The sequence below is a fragment of the Herpailurus yagouaroundi genome, unplaced genomic scaffold, assembly GCF_014898765.1.
Source record: "Herpailurus yagouaroundi ecotype Mexico unplaced genomic scaffold, PumYag 100, whole genome shotgun sequence".
In the NCBI taxonomy this organism is placed as follows: Eukaryota; Metazoa; Chordata; class Mammalia; order Carnivora; family Felidae; genus Herpailurus; species Herpailurus yagouaroundi.
In genome coordinates this window covers 19,972,172-19,987,764 of record NW_024412391.1, presented here as the reverse complement: position 1 = coordinate 19,987,764, position 15,593 = coordinate 19,972,172, and the positions used below count along the sequence as shown (strand labels likewise).

At 32.9% G+C, this 15,593-nt stretch overlaps 1 long non-coding RNA gene across 2 annotated transcripts in view; it reads left to right on the top strand.

Moving 5' to 3' along the window:
- Positions 1-9,263, top strand: part of LOC121028395 (uncharacterized) — a 149,316-nt gene extending 140,053 nt beyond the window's left edge. For both annotated transcript variants that reach the window (XR_005789210.1, XR_005789211.1), the window contains exon 3: positions 9,210-9,263. This is a non-coding gene — a long non-coding RNA (uncharacterized LOC121028395). The remainder of the gene's footprint in view (positions 1-9,209) is intronic.
- The last annotated feature ends 6,330 nt before the right edge of the window (positions 9,264-15,593 follow it).

Genomic DNA, 15,593 nt, shown 5'->3' with positions numbered 1-15,593 from the left:
TTCTTTCTTTCTTTCTTTCTTTCTTTCTTTCTTTATTTATTTTTTGAGAGAGGGAGAGAGAGAGCATGCTAACGTGAGTGGGGAGGGGCAACGAGAGACAAAGAATCCCAAGCAGGCTCTGTGAAATTAGCTTAGAGCCCAACGTTGGGCTTTCAATCTCACGGTTCCTAAGATCATGGCCTGAGCTAAAATCAAGAGTCAGACATTAATGGACTGAGCCACCCAGGCACCCAAAACCAAAAGCTTCTTCTTTGAAATAACAAATAAAATTAACAAACCCCTAGTTAGGCTACCCAACAACTCTATATCTCTCTTTGCCTCTCTGTCTCTCTCTATCCATTGATCACACAAATAACTAATATCAGAAATGAAAGGTGATCACCACTACTAACCCCATGGACATTAAAACTAAAATATAAAATGAGAAACTCTATGCCCAGAAATTTGATAATTAAAAAAAAAAAATTTTAACGTTTATTTATTTTTGAGACAGAGAGAGACAGAGCATGAGTGAGGGAGGGTCAGAGAGAGAGGGAGACACAGAATCTGAAACAGGCTCCAGGCTCTGAGCGGTCAGCACAGAGCCCGACGCGGGGCTTGAACTCACGGACCGCGAGATCATGACCTGAGCTGAAGTCGGGCGCTTAACCGACTGAGCCACCCAGGCGCCCCTAGAAATTTGATAATTTAGATGAAATAGGCCAATTCCTTGAAAGATACAATCTACCAAAATTCATGCAATGAGAAATGGATAATATAAATTCACCTACATAGATTAATAAAGAATTGAATCAATAATTACTAATCTTCCAAAAAAAAGAAAAAAGAAGAAAATCTTTTCTTCTAAGAAAAGATGAGTTCACGCATGAGTTTTGCTAACATTTGAGGAAGAAATGATACCAATTCTCTACATTCTTTTCCAGAAGAGATTTTAACTCATTTGATGAGGCCAGAATTACCATAAAACTAAAATGAGATAAATTAAGAGAATAGAAAATTAAAAACCAGTTATTTCTCATGAACATAGATAAAAATTGTCAACAAAATAATTATCAAATCAAATCCAACAATGTATAAAAATAATTATATATTATTATGAAGTGGGATTTATTACAATTATGTAAGTCTGGTTTAACATTTGAAAATCAACCAGTAAAAGCCACAGTATCAATAGTGTAAACAAGAAAAATTATTTTAAAATATCAGTAGATGCAGAAAAGTATTTGACAAAGTCCAGTACCCCTTCATGAATAAAAACTCTAAGTGCTAGGAATAGAATGGGACTTTCTTGACTTGAAAAAGAACATGTACAAAAACCTTCAGCAATAGAATGCTTCATTGTTAAAAGTTGAATGTTTTCCCTTTAAGACTGGTAATGAGACAAGAATGTTTGTTCTCACCATACTTATTCAAAATGATGCTGGAAATTCTAACCAGCACAATAGGGTAAGGCAAGAAAAAGTGTAAAAAACATACAAATTGCGTAGGATGAAATAAAACTGTTCTCATTTGCAAAGGACATTATAGTCTACATATAAAACCCTGAGTAATATTCAGAGGAACTCCTACAACTAAGTGAATTCAGCAACGTCTCAGGATACAAGATTAACACAAACAAATCAATCTTATTTCTACATATTAATAATGAATATATGGGTACCAAAATTAAAAAAAAATCTTTTACAATGGATACAATGAAAATTAAATTCTTGGATATATCTAACAAAACATGTAGGAACCATATGTTGAAGATTACAAAATCCTCATGAAAGATATCAAAAAAGACCTAAATAAATGGAGTGAAATACCGTGTTCATGGATTAGAAGACTCAATGTTGGTAAACTGTCAGTTCTCTCCAAGTTGATCTATAGGCTTAATTCAATTTCTATTAAAATCTTAGCAAGTGTGCCTGGGTGGCTCAGTTGGTTAGGCATCTGACTTTGGCTCAGGTCATGATCTCATGGTTAGTGGATTCGAGCCCCACGTCGGGCCTGTGCCTGGAGCCTGCTTTGGATTCTGTGTCTCCCTCTCTCTCTGCCCCTCCCCTACTTGTGCTCTAGCTCTTTCTCTTTTAAAATAATAAAATAAACATTAAATTTTTTTTTGAAAAGAAAAATTTTAACAAATTCTTTGTAGACATTTTAGGTATATTCTAAAAATTATATGGACAAGAACAAGACCTATTATAGATATAACAATTTTGAATAAAAGTAATGAAGTAAGATTAATCACTCTACCAATGTTAAGGTGTACTGGTTACAATTATCAGCGAATTTTGGTACCAGAAGAGGGATAGATAGATCATTGAAATAGCTCAATGGAAAAAAATAGAAAACCCAGAAGTAGTTTTGCATACATATGCCCTACTGATTTTTTACTAAACAAAATTGATGAAACAAGATTGGCGCAACAACAATCTATCCAATGGAGGAAGAATAGCATTTTCCAAAAATTGGACATGCATAGACTATACCCCCACCCCTTCCAAAAAACCCTCAGACTTTATACTTTATACCAAAATTAACTCAAAGCTGATCATGGAATTAATCGTAAGCATGAAAATATAAAACATTTACAAAAAGTAAAAAAGAAGAAAATTTAATTTGAAATTAAAAAATTTTACTCTATGGAAAACCCTATTAAAAAAGTGAATAGATAAACTACAGATTTGGAGAAAATGTTTGCAAACCACATTTCTGACAAAGGACTGGTATCTAGAATATATGAAGAACTCCCTAAACTCAATAGAAAAATGTAAAAAAATTCAATTAGAAAATGAGCAAAATACATGACTAGACATTTAACTGTAAGGTAAATACGGGAAGTAAATATATTCACTAAAAATGTTAAACATCATTAGTCATTAGGGAAAAGTAAATCTAAACCATAGCTAACACTATCTGCCTATCAGATTGGCTAAAATAAAGAATAATAATACCAGATTATGGTGAGGTTACAGAAAAATTGGATCACTTATACACACTACTAGTGGAAATGTAAAATAGTATACCCAGTCTGGAAGATTATAATAGTTTCTTAACCAATTAAACATATAATTACCATGTGTCCTGGTAAATTTAATCCTAGGCATTTGTCCCAAAGACCTGAGAACTTTTATTCATACAAAACCTATAACAAATGCTTATAGTAGCTCTGTTTATAATATCCCCCAGATGAAAGCAACCCAAATGTCCTTAGATAGGTGAATGGTAAAACAATCTGTGGCAAATCTATACCATGGAATACTACTTGGAAAAAAAAAAAAGTATTGATAACACAAAACTTATTTGAATCTCCAGAGAATTGTGGTAAGTAAAAAAAGGCCAATCTGAAAATACAGTATGATTAAATTTATATAACACTCTTGAAATGATTGGATTATAGAGCCATACAACAAAGTTAGTGATTGGTAGGGGTTACAAAGAAGAGGGAGAGAGGTGGATGTGGCTTATAAAAGGGTAGCATAAGGCATCCTTGTGATGAAACTGTTACTTTGAATGTGATGATAGTCATATGATTCTACCTATAAAATAAAGTGGCACAGAACTCAATACACACACACGCGTATGCACACACAAATTAAAATTGCTGAAATGCAAACATGGATGGTGGATTGTATCAATGTCAATTTTCTGGTTGTGTTTTCTTACTCTAGCTATGCAAGATGTATTATTCTCTGTATTATGTCTTAGAACTGAATGTGAATTTACAATGATCTCAAATTAAATACTTTTAAAAGGACTTAAACATTAAAAGGGAAGCTTTTATAATTTAAAACTTTTAATACCTTTAAAAACAAAATGAAGACTACAAAATATTCCAGATTAGAGCATAGATAATTATATATAATTCAACTTTACACAAAGCTTCAATTTATAATATCTTGGGGCGCCTGGGTGGCGCAGTCGGTTAAGCGTCCGACTTCAGCCAGGTCACGATCTCGCGGTCCGTGAGTTCGAGCCCCGCGTCGGGCTCTGGGCTGATGGCTCGGAGCCTGGAGCCTGTTTCTGATTCTGTGTCTCCCTCTCTCTCTGCCCCTCCCCCGTTCATGCTCTGTCTGTCTCTGTCCCAAAAATAAATAAACGTTGAAAAAAAAAATTCAAAAAAAAAATTTATAATATCTTAATTACTAAACTGTTATTTTAAGTTCTATTTTATAATGTCAATGAAGAAAAAAATTGAAGATAATTTTTGTATGTCTGAATTCTTTTAAATATCTACCAGAAAATGATGAAAATGTGACATTTTGCTCCTAAGAGGGCCATCTATTTGTACCTCAAGCAAATTGCAAACATGTGAAACTCTTCCTAATTGAATTGTTTTATTAAGGTAGTTGTGAAAGTTTAATTCATGCAAGTGACATTTAGTAAAATATGTTTTCCCATTCGTTAGCTTGTTTATCCTTACTCAGCGGTGTACTACGACAAATTTACCACAAAGAGTAACTTGAACGGTTGCTTGTTTTTAAGGACATTTTTATTTGCTGTTTTTACATTTATAAATGTCTTAATGCTGGCTCTAGTAATTTTTCATTAGAAAAATGAATCTCTTAGATAACCGATTAAACAAGACAGTCTGTAGTGTCTTTAACTGCTAGCCATATGTAGTTCTGTTTATTTTGCAATCACCTAGCACATAATCATATTCAGCTATATTACCAACGGCAATAAAAATTCACTTAGAATGTACATGCTAAATGCTGCTTCTGTTATCTCCTGGTTTAGAATCAGAAAAGAAACAACCTGAAGTGATTGATATTCATTTCAGTGCACTCAAAAGATATTAATATTTGAGGTGCCTAATAAAGTAAGTATGAATTATAAAGAATTAAGACAAGTTTGTACAAAATGGACTTTCTTCCAAACTCTTATAATTGGGTCTAGTGTGTCAAGAGGAGTATATACCATTGATACACCCAGGTAGAATGACCTGTGAGGACCATGTACAGATCACAAACTTACCAATCCATATTCCGACTTCTTTCCCCTAAATTTCCCTTATTTTGTTGAGAAGGTCAGAACCTCAGGTCACCATTAAGCCTCTGACAGCCATCTTGGAGCTCTGATGTCAAGCTATGAAGGCAGTTTTTCTGGCTTTAGCATTTGCCTATTGGCAGGCTCCCCAGGAAGCTGTGCTGAAGATTATAAATTGCCCTTGAGCTAGTCATACAATTTATCTTCCAGAAGCCAGGGTTGAATGGCTATTTTATTTTCTTTCATTCACTTTCTTTTTATTCTTTATTATTTCCCCTAAATTTTATTCTGTTTATGTAGAGGTAAATGCAAATCACCATCAATGGCAAAGACCCTTTTTATTACTATGCTTATACATACATGATCCAACTTTTCATTTATTTTCATTAATGAATGTGAGCTCTCCCTCAAATCACCCATTCTTCCTTTGAAATACACTTATAAAGAATGAAAATCATAATATTCTCCATGTAATTCATTTGATTTTTCCTAGTTTTTCAAAATACTGTAGTGTATAACTGAGGGAAAATAATTTGTACCAGTATTGTTATTGAATCATGTTTGGAATGTTACTGGGACATAAATGAAATTTCCAGTTCACTCTGTTTACTTCACAAAGACTAAATACACTTGAATTTGTGATAATTTTTTCATAAGAGATGTTGTCTAGGGTTAGGCAAAATCTATTAGTTATCCAAAGTATAAAAAATATATGTTGAAAAATTAACTTGCATGAAAGTGACATACTTTACTAAAAAGGGAATATGTGGAATTCAATGTTAATAAGTTTAATCAATATCTTAAAAATTTTTTTAACATTTGTTTATTTTTGAGAGAGACAGAGACAGAGTGTGAGCGGGAGAGGGGCAGAGAGAAAGGGAGACAGAATCTGGAGTAGGCTCCAGGCTCTGAGCAAGCTGTCAGCACAGAGCCCCACATGGGGCTCGAACCCACAAACTGAGAGATCATTACCTGAGCCGAAGTCAGACTCTTAACCAACTGAGCCACCCAGGCACCCCAATCAATAACCTTTAAAGGAGTGTAAAGTTTTATTGGATGAGTTTCCATACACTTAAATCATTTTTGAATTCTAAAACTGTATTTCACGTGTTTGAATATGAAAATGGAAGTGCTTTGTAGAAATTTTAATAGCCAATGTAATTTTATTTTAGTTGCTTTAATGTGTTTAACATTTAATACTGTTTTGAACTAGAGACTTTTTTTTCATGTTAGTAGCCCCAGACTATTCTTCAGCAAATCTTGTGTACTAGAGCAACTCCTCATTAAACAGAGATGGCTTCTGACCATTTGTCTTCTCTTAAACTATAACTTTTTATAAGCCTTAGATATGGTGTAATTTTTTTCATTTAGAAGATTTAAGTGTTTTCTTATATATCTAAACAATCACAAACTTACAAAAACAAGAGATAGAGTATAGAAAAATTATTCCTGAGTTATTTGACAACAAGTTATTAACTTAATGCCCATCATCCCTGAATACTTCAGGGTGTATTTTCTACATAAAAGGACATTCCCCTACATAACTGCAGTGGGACCAATATAATAAATAAATTTACATTGATACATTACTATCATCTGATCTTTACAGCCTGTTCCATTTTACCAATTGCCTCTCCATTATTTGTTAATAGAGAAGGTGTCAACTTCAGAATCTTAATTTAGATGTCACACTTCTTTAATCTCCTTCATTCTGGAGCTGTTTCTCAGCCTTTCCTTGACTTTCAGTAGCTTAATACATTTGAAAATTACAGCTTAATTGTGATACTACCTTAAGAGTATATGCAGGTTGAACTTTTTGACGAGAGTATCACAGATACGTGTTGCATGGTCTTCGTTGCATCCTATCAAGTAGCACAAGATTTCCGTTTGTATCATGATTGATGATGTTCACTTTGATTATTGATTAATGTGTTGTCTGCCAGACTTCAACACTGAAAACTTATTTTTGCTCCTTTGTAAATGTGACTTAGAGAAAGGCACTTTAAAAATATATAAATATCTTTACTCATTAAACTTTCAACTTATTTATTTATTTACTCTTACATCTGTATTATGGGTGACGGAAAAAAACAAATCCCAGTTTGCCCAGGATTGAAGGGTTTCTCAACATGCAGGGCTTTCAGTACTAAAAGTCAAACTGTATTGGGCATATGTACTTGTCTTTATATTGAAAAATGTTCCTATATATGGAGTAAATACATAGACATGAAATGCCTGGGAATGATGATAATTATATGCTTAATATTTTATGAGACTTCCAAGTATTTTTCCGACGTAGCTGTTCCATTTTAAGTTCCTACCAACAATGTATTACATTTTAGCAGCATCACATCTACTACAAAACTTTGTATAGACAGTTCTTTAAAAAAAAAAGTTTGTTTATTTTGAGAGAGAGAGAGACAGAGAACAAGTGTGGGAGGGGCAGAAGGACAGGGAGAGAAAGCATCCCAAGCAGACTTCATGCTCAGCACACAGAGCCAGACTTGGCTCAAGGTCATGACTTGAGCGGATATTGAGCCAGATGCTCAACTGACAGAGCCACCCAAGCACCTCTGTATAGACAATTCTTAACTTTTTAACCATTTTAATAAATGTGTAATAATGTGAAGTTACGATTTTGATTTGCATTCCCTTGATGACAAATGATGTTAAACACTTTTTCATGTGTTTATTGGTCAATTTATCTGTCCAAATATTTGTACTTTTTAATGGACTGTTTGCTCTCTTATAAATGGTTCATAAGATTTCTTGATATATTCTGGCTACAAACATGTCACATATATGTACTGAAACTATTCCCATTTGGCGGCTTGAATTTTTGTTTCCTTAATGGCATCTTTTGAAGATAAAGTGTTCCTATTTTGAGACTCCAATTTCCTAATTTTTCAATTAGGACTTGCATTTCTTGTGTCTTACCTAAGAAATCTTTGCCTATCGAAGGCAATAAAATGTTCTTTTATGTTTTCTTCAACAAGTTTTTATAATATTAACTTTTAATTTTAGTCTCTGATCTGTTTCAAGTTAATTTTTGTGTGTGTTCATTTTTCTCCTAAATATAAAACCAAATGGTTCTAGCATGAGTTTTTGCAAAAACTTTTCTTTTGTCATTGAATTGCCTTCACATCTTTGTCGAAAATCAATTGAAAACTTATGGTTGGGTCTGTTTCTGAATTCTGTTCTGTTCCATGTATCTGTTCCGTATATCTCCATTCTTTCACCTGTATCATACTGTTTGATGATTATACATTTATATTATATTGTGCCTTAAAATTCAGTAGTGTAATCAGACCACTGGATACTTGTTTTTCACAACCTCTTTGGCTCTAGTGGGTCATTTATTTCTATAAAATTTTAGAATCACCATTAATTTCTCCAAAAGTATCTGTAGTAATTTTGATAGTTATTGTCTTGAATCCATAAAGTGATTGATTTTCCCAAAATATAATGAGATGCGTTCAATTTTAGTGTCCTTTAATTTGAGTTGGCAGTGTACTGTAGATTTTGGTGTGGAGATACTGCATGGCTTTTGTGAATTTATTCCTAAGTGAATTCATTTCTTCTATAGTGAATGAAACTTTTAAGTTTTATTTTTCAGTTCTCTGCTATTTTAAAAAGTATACACTTCTTACAAGCAAAATATATATATATTCTAACTTTTGATATCCCTTTATATTAATTATATCATCTGTATCATCATACTTGGGTCAATTTTTATTATTTGTCTTATTGTAATCAGGAGTCCTATTTTCTGCTTCTTTGCCTACCATAGTTTTTTTTTAGTAGGAGGCCTGAGATCATAGATTTTCCTTATGGGTGCTGGATATTTCTGCATGCTATAAATATTCTTGAGTTTGTCCTTGGATGCTATTAATGTCTTCAGAAGCACTGTAAAATGTTAGGTCTTGCTTTTAAGCTTCTCAGTGGGGCCAGTGCATTTACTTCATCTAAGATTGTTTACCCTCCCATCTGAGACAAAACCCGTCTGAGTATTCGAGCCAATGTCTCATGCAGTGCGAGGTTTTCTAATCTGGCTTTTGTGAACAAACATTATTCTTGGTAGTTTGTGAGCTGGGATTGCTTTTCCCTTTAATCCTTTCAGATAACTCTTATTGTTCCATTGTCTGAAAATGTCTTTACTTCATATTCATTCTTGAAAAGTAATGTCATTGAATATAGAATTCTGAATTGGCACATTTATTTCCTTTTTATTTCAGCACTGCAAAGATATTATTTCACTGTCTTTTGACCTCCATGGTATCTGTTAAGAGGTAAGTGATCATTCCCATTATGTTTCATGTTTCTATAGTATATAATTTTATATGAATTTTTTTTATTGCTCCTCCTTTCCTAAAATCTTTCTGCTTTCGTTCACTCTCCATAGCTCTCACTTGAGGTTCCCTCCAAGATTTTATAACTATTACTTGCTGCAGAATCAGCTTATTGAGAATTTGCGTCCCATTAGAGGTACCTCCTTTTGTACTTAGGCAGGGAGATAATAGAGGGCGGGGAGATGACATATTTAAAGTATTTTAAAAAATAAAATAATAAAAATAAATAAAAAAGACTACCAACCAAGAAATCTATTTCACAAAAACCATCATTCAAAAATGAAAGAATAATTAAGACATTACTAAACAAAAACTAAGAGAATCCAGTGTTTGTATATCTGCCCTATTAGAAATACTAATGGGAGTTTTTCAGACTGAACTGAAAGGACAATAGATAATAACTCATAACTGCATGGAGAAATAAAGAGTGGTGAAGATGATGACACATTTAAGTATTAATGTTAAAATGTATATAATCTTGTTTGAAACTCTTCTGTATTCTCATTTAAAAGACAAGTGCATAAAACACTAACTATAAGGCTATATTGATGGGCTATGATGTATAAAGATGCAATTGGTGTGACAATAGTATTACAAAGGAGGGTGGAAGGAAGGGAACTCTACTGGAGGAAAGACTTTGTGTACTAATAAAATTAAGTTGATATTAAATAAATGATGTTGTTTTAAATGTTGGAAGTTAATTGGAATCCCAAGGGCAACTACTAAGAAAAGAACTCCAAAAAAAGAGACAGAGAAGAAACAACACAGGAACTAGAATGATATATGAGAAAACATCTACTTAAAATAAACATCTATGTAAAATCAGAGGTTGCTAGAATTGGTTTTTAAAACCCTGACTCACTGTATCTTATTCAGATTCCAAGAGAGCTGGAGTGGTAATCCTAATATCAGATGAAATATATATTAAGAAAATATTACTAGAGAAAGAAAAGACATTTTATAATGGCAAATGGTTCAATAAATTAAGAAGATGTAGCAGTTAAAAAAAAGATGTAACTATAATAGCCATATATGAACGTAATAGCAGACCACAAAACATGAAGCAAAACTGATAATTGAAAAATACATAATTAAACAACATCCCTGTATTGAAAAAGGCGAAAAGATTTTAAATCAATCATCTAAACTTCCATGTTAAGAAAATACAAAAAAAAAAAAAAAAGCCAAGTTATACACTAAGTAAACATAGGAAAGGAAATAATAAAGACTAGAATGGAAGTAAATAAAACAAGGAAGAAAATAGTGGTGGATAAAATAATCAAAACTAAAGATCTTCAAAAATATTAACAAATTTAACAAATCTTTAGTTAGACTGGCAAAGAAAAAGAAGAGAGAAGACCCAAATTACTGAAATAGAAAATGAAAGACAGAACATTACTCCTGACATTACAGAAATAGAAAGGTCATAAGGGAGTAATGTCAAGAATAGTATATCAATAAATTAGGTAACTTAGATGTGCCAGGTTTTTTTCTGTGATGTTTGGCAGGAGCAGAATAGCTTTCATTGAAAAGTTTTTTCATCTTGTTAAGCATCCTCTTTTCTTGTCCTTTGGCTAAGAAATAACAGGTTTGTTGTTGTTGTTGTTGTTGTTGTTGTTGCTGTTGTTTGGGTCTGCAGTCAGTTGATATTTCCAGATTGCCTTCTTCAGCTCCAGTGCTGAGATATATGAGATAAAAAGAAACGCCGAGGGAACTCTGTGCCATTTCTTGTGTCCCAATGTCCCTAGCGGGTCTGTCTTCTCTTTACACTTTAGATTTTTTTTTTCTGCTTTGTATGTAATCCTCAAGATTCTTAGTTAATCATAAATTAAGTATTATAGATGGTTAAATAAATGATTTGGATTAAGGAGTGTACTTACTGTGATGAGCACTGAGTGTTGTATGGAAGTGTTGAATCATTGAAACTAATATTATGCTGTATGGTAACTAACTGGAGTTTAAATAAAAACTTCAAAAAAGTATTAGAAATATGTCTCTTCCATCTTCCTGGAGGTGTAAGCTTCCCTCAGTTTTAAATGCAATGTTAAAACCACCTGTTTGTTTTTAATATTTCTGATTTATTATTATTAGAAAACTTTACCCATGTCATATTACTATTTAGAAATTTTAAAGACTTTCTGACCTCAAGCATATTCATTTTTTGTAAATGATTCATGTGTGATCGACAGAATTGGTTAATGTCACACTTAGGGTATCTCTCTAAATATCTATTAGATAAAGTTTGTTAACTGGTTTATTGGAATCCTATATATTTTTATAATTTAAAAAAATAATTTATATTTTAATCTAATGATTAGAGGGTTAGACAGTAAAACCATGGATTGCGGTGGCTTGTTTGGTTAGTGTTCTGAAAGACAGGCAAACATTTCTAATAAATTTTAACTTTATAAACGAACAATGCCTTGCAATATGAGTTGTACATGATGCCAAACGTCATATGATCACAACTAAGCAGTGGTTCTTCTCTCTCTCTCTCTCTCTCTCTCTCTCTCTCTCTCTGCGGGATTCTGGGTGATCGTCCCCCATGCTCAGATGCTCACTTTCAGGCCACGGTGTTTGGCAGAAATCAGTGATTTTTCAGAACATTGGACAGTGCCCACAACTGGTACTAGTGTATTTTTTGTCACTTCAAAACACCTGTGAACAGTCCTTTGCTTTTCCATACGAGAGTAAGCTTAGGAATGCTTTGCTTCATTCTAGGTCAGGCTGCCTGCAGATAAAGACCCTTTCCTCTGCTGTCTTATTGCCAGTTACGTTAAATACCGTATATGGCAAGAATTTATTAATACTGTACCATAGTCAACATTTGTGTGAGCTCATACAATGGCCCCCATGGAGAAAAAGATTCCATTGAGCCAATAAATAGCAGTGACTCAGTTAGTGATAGTGAAAGTCTTCCTACATAATAACCCTCCTCTCTCTTGTCTCTGTCTCACAAGCCATGAAGGTTTTCAAAGGTGAGTGCAGGTTAACTTGTTTATTTTTCTTTGTATTTAGTATTTTCTTTATTATTTTGTATTACAGTATTGTAATCATTTTTATATGAATATTTTTGGATTGTGGAATGAATCAGCTGAGTTTCCATCATTTCTTATGGGGAAATTTGCTTTGATATATGAGTGCTTTGGATTACAAGCATGTTTCTGGAAGGGATTATGCTCGCAAACCAAGGTTTTCTGTATTACAATGTCACTATCAGATTCTAGGTCAATTTGCTTCTCCTTAGTATTCGGTTCTTAATTTTTCTTTATAGATTTCAAGTTTTGTTGTTAGGCTAATACAACAGCTTAGTTTTTATCTTTAGTTTTGAACATTGTTCCTTTTATAGTGATATACTATACCTTGGTATTACTCTCATTAGTACTTGTACATGAGTATCTGTTTCTTCTGATAGCAATATTTCTTTTACAGATTTCTTTAATATTTATCTGTTATATATTTACCCATTTTTTATTCTTGGAGTTTCAAGCCACTTAATATTAGCGTTTCCTTGCATTTTTTTCATTTTATTTGATTTTGTGTATTTTAGGTGAATTTAATCCATGTTAAATCGACGTATTTAAACTAATTTGCACTATGCTTGTTGTGTTTTCTATTTGCCATAAATTGTCTTATACTTTCTCATTTATGACCTTCCTTTCTTGTAACAGTGTGTTTTTTCATTTGGTAGATTAACTTTCTTTGTAATGGTTAACTTAACATTCTAACACTGTATATCACTCATAAGGTAATTAAAGTTATTAAGCGTATCTGTCCTCTTCACAAACAAGACAATTACCTTGGTATGCTTAAACTACTCATTGAAATATTCCCCATATTCCTTGTTACTGCCTGTAGTTTTCTCTGTAGCTATTAGTTAAACACAAAATAATTTTACATAGTCTCTATTTTTTATAGGAAATTCTGATTTATGTACATTAACATGCATATTTTATTTTACAAATTTATTTTTCAGATTCCATTTTGACAGCCGAAGCATCATTTTATTCTGAAGCCTAGCTAAGGTGTTTTGTCGCATATGAAGTGACACAGGGTTTGTCCAACTAAACAGTGAACATCTAGACTCTACTAGGTTTAGATCTGCAACTTTTATTCTGTAAATGGTATAAAACACCACTACCCACGCCACCTCTCCAAACATATGTCCTAATCGACTTCTGCTTTTGTCTCCTCATCTGTTTCTCTTGTGTTTCAGTTCAGCTTTATGTTTTTATCATGTTTACAATATTTTTGTTTCTGTTGCTGGCCTGTTTTTGATGGAGTTTCTTTTGAAATCATACCACCATCAAGGGGAATTTGAGAATTTTAACTTTATTCTGCCATTTTCCTTTTAACTAGTGCTTCATCAGTTACCTGGTGATATTGTTAAAAGTTAGTGGATCTTGGTGGAGCCTAGGATTGTGCACTTCTAGCAAGCTCTCAGGTTTTGCCCCTGCAGCTGGTCGAAGGACCACACTTTGAGTAATAAAGCTTTATTTATTTCCACTGTGTTCTTGCAGAGATGAGATTGACAATTACAATATTCTGCTTACTTTGATCATGTTTGACCAAGAGCTCAATATAAGCTCTTTGTTCTTTGGGACTAGTCAAGTTTGCCCCTGCCTTGGAATTAGCCTTTTTAGGAAAGAGAGTAGGCTTTCAATCATTTAAAAATTAATTTTGAGACATTTGATGACAGGTGCACTTCCATCTCTGTTCTCTTACGTTTAAAACAAATAACTTGTCTAAATGACAAAATGTGTCAGTTTACTACTTGTAACCGATCTATACAAATTATCTCGGAAAATTAAATGGAAATTGGGATTTGTGGGTAAAATATAGTAGTAGTTCATGACCAGCACATGCTCTATAAGAAAGCATTTCTTTATTTTTCAGTTACTGACTTGACAGATATCTTTAATGTCAGTCAGGGAAATAGAATTGTTCTATCTGTTTCTGTAGATTTACAACAAAATTTGTGTACAAAAGCATAACTAATTCTAAGATTTGTGAAACTTTGAATAATACATTTTTGCTAAGTCTCTGTAGTAATGTGATAATGAAACCAATGCCTGACATTCATATAAAACCCTTAAAAACACATTTATGTTTGAAAGCAAAAGTCACCCTTGTCATCCTTGGCATTCAGATGTTCTCAGTTTGTGGACATTTGCTGATATTTTACCCATTCCTCAAATAACCCAAGGCTGTTCTGCCTTTTTAGTTGTCTTATTTATATGGTAGTGTCATAACAATAAAGTTCTTATTAAAGCAACTGATTTTAATTGCGCAATGAATACTAAAAGAATGGAATCAGTAAAGTTGTGACTGCTCACATTTCATGCACATGGTACTCTGGTGGAAAAAAATTGCTGCCAGGTGGCTAGTAAATGATGAGTTCACATCATAAGTTTCTGATAGAGACCAAAATATATTAATTCATGAGTAAGAGTAAGGATTTTTAGCAGATTCTCTTTTCTTATTAGGAAAAGTCCAATTTTTCCCAAGGAGTAATATTTTACATAATCAAATGGCCTTGAGGAATTCCACCAATGTCATTTATAGGTACAAACAAGCCTTCCTCTAGCATTAGTCATACAGTGACATTGAAAACTCTTTGGCTTATATAAACATATTCATTGTATTCATTAAAGTAAAATTCCATTCCCTTTGCTTTCAGTTCCATATGTCTCTAGTCCACTACCAAGTCAGTGACGCAGCACAAGAATCTTGCCCCAAACACACATTTGCTTATTTTGGATCCTTTCTTGCACTGTGTCATAGAACAGCTGGTCAAGGATAGCTACCTTCTGTGGCTGTAATCCTAGTGCTTGGGGATAGTTCCTTCTATTTTAATATGAAAAAAGAAATACTGTTTTCTTTTAGACTGCTAGAATAATCTTATATCATTAAATTGTTACTATAAAATAATTAGGGAGATTCTGAGAATTAGAAAACATCACTAGAACAGACTGTTGAATAGATAATGTCATGACAACATTGAAAATGGGCTTGCTTTCTCTGCTCAGAATTAATATTTGTCAGCTATCATTTCAAAATGCCAAGTTGAAAATTCCACTGACTATTTTTTTCAAATAATTAGGATTATTTAATTATAAGTAATATATATGCTGTTGATTCAGAAATAATGCATTAGAATTTCAGTATTTGTCCGTAAGAAAAATATTGACAGATTGGAAGTGAGGAGTAAAATAAAGACAGAAATGTTATTTGTGAATAGCTGGGCCTATTTAAATATTTAATAGAGTC